Consider the following 2,337-nt stretch of genomic DNA (forward strand, 5'->3'; position numbering starts at 1 on the left):
CACACACACACTCACAGAGGTGGAGTAAACCCTTTTATCTATGCAAATATGGCAACACTGATCTTATTGCATGCATGCATGCAGATATAACATATATACAGATACATGCGTATGATGAAGACTGATGTCAAGATACTAATCTTGTAAAAGAAATCGCAAGTAACTGTGACAACCGAGGACTTTGGGTACAGGAGAAACCCTGTTCTCTTGGGCAAACATTGCAGTAGGCACACTAAACAAGGGGTGGCGGAATGGTTGGAAGGTTCTTGTCCCATTCACTCCTACCCTTTCCCTCTGATTTATTTACTATCCTCTGCCCACAACACTTCAACACCCTTTCCCAAGACTGCCCATATCCCCCTTTCTTACTTATTACTGGCACTAATCCCTTCTCTACTATTTTCTCCTGGAACTTCTTAACCACACAGCCATATGTTGTGTGTGTGTGTGTGTGTATGTATGTATATATATATATATATATAATTGTTGTAACCCTTCATTACCATATTTAAAAAAAAATATACTGTTTTTTCTCTCAGTTTTGAAAATAAGGAAGAATATAGTAAAATAACTTTGCCATTATTATGTTGATGTCTGGAATATAAATTAACCTGGAATTTTGATTGGAGGTTTTAATTTCGATCCTCTGACAACAGGGTGTACCATAAAAGCAAGGGTGGTCTTGGGTGATTTGGTATCAAAAGCATTAATACCTGTTTTTTCATGTTTTCATGTCTGATAGAATTCATTGAAACAGAACTTGTTTGGCCTGGCCTGTCACGAACCCTCTTCTGTTTTCCAAACAAACTATTCCACTCATAGATGGTGATACTTATTTATAATTATCCCACGATAAGGAGAAACACATACACACACACAAATGTGAGTGTGTGTGTATTGTCAATGTATGATATATCTGAAAAAGAAGCATTCTCTAAAGTATAGAGCAGTAAATTATTAAAGTAATAAAGTGATAATGTCTGGTCACATAGTGACCAATAGTTTCACATTCATGAAGACTATAGCTTTGTAGATGACTCATCAGACTCTAATCCAATGACAAATTTAACTCTTCCCCTCTGGAAGCAATGGTCAGTGGTCATTTGGTCATCAAAGAATAAATATTCCAGTGCCGGTGAGGATGGGTTATCTCCTAGACTAACTATCTGTGGGCCAGGAGAGAGTAACAAGGTGCCACAGATGGCTAGCCAAGGATGTGACAAATCGTCTTTCTGGGACCCTGAAGGAGGATTGTGGGCTTGAATGCTGTCCTGGCTGGAGTGCTTGAACACCATCCCGGCTGACCTGATATATTTCCAGGCTTGGGTGTTTGTTTACTGGTGTATCTTTAGTTGGCTCTGGGCCTGGGGATGCTGTTGTTACCACCAGTGATGTTGGGGCTGCCATCAGTGCTGTTATCGTTAAGATGTGTGGGTCTGGCAGCACCTCTGTGGTTGTTGTCATTGTGTTGGTCAGCCCTGGCTGTAAGGTTAGCGCTGTAGGTACTAATGCACTATGGCCAGAGAAGCTGACCTTGCCAACATTAGCAGCACCAACGAGGCTACTGGCCCCACACCTAACATTAGCAACAACAACACCCACATAGTGCCAACTCTATGGCTGGGGACAACAACCACAGCAACATAATAACAGTGCTAATGGCAGCCTCAACATCACTGGTAGCAGCAACAGCATCCCCAGGTTCAGAGCCAACTGAAGATACTCTAGTAATATGAATGCGACCAACACCCAAGCCTAGAAACAAAACACATCTGATCAGCTGGGATGGCATTCAAGTGACACCTGTACAACCACGTGTCCTTCTTCAGGGTCCTGGAAAGATGATTTGTCACATCCCTAGCCAGCATTGTGTTGCGGCTCAAAAATGAAGGGTCTCTACAATATCAAGTGGAAGATCTTAGAAAAGCCAGGATCGTACATGAACAGGAGCATACGCTGCAAGCTTTGCGTAGCCAAGTGAACTAGGGTTATTCATAAACATCCTAAAACCTGGGTCACTGAATACATGCCAAGAGACCTTCACACCATGCATCCATTTTAATCACTACCTGCTGCAAGCATAGGATTTCCCTTTCACTGACTAAGGCCAGAAGAGTCCTTATGATGAAAATCCCTTGTTGCCTTCTCTTGGTCCACAGATAGCTGGTCAAGGGGAGATAACATATCCTCACTAACGCTGGGATATTTATTCTGTGACAATCAATTGACCATAACAGATTTTTGTCTCTCAGAAGCAAAGAGTTAAATTTGTCTTTGGACTAGAGTTTGATGAGCCGTCTGCAAAGCTACAGCCTTTGTGGATGTGAAACCATTGGT

General features: G+C 42.0%; 1 protein-coding gene across 2 annotated transcripts in view; it reads left to right on the forward strand.

Annotated features, from left to right (window-relative positions):
* The window catches only part of LOC115218883 (protein hu-li tai shao), a 169,392-nt gene that overhangs the window by 9,494 nt on the left and 157,561 nt on the right, over positions 1-2,337 (forward strand). The gene's annotated exons all lie outside the window — the stretch shown is intronic.

This window comes from Octopus sinensis, linkage group LG14 (assembly GCF_006345805.1).
Source record: "Octopus sinensis linkage group LG14, ASM634580v1, whole genome shotgun sequence".
In the NCBI taxonomy this organism is placed as follows: Eukaryota; Metazoa; Mollusca; class Cephalopoda; order Octopoda; family Octopodidae; genus Octopus; species Octopus sinensis.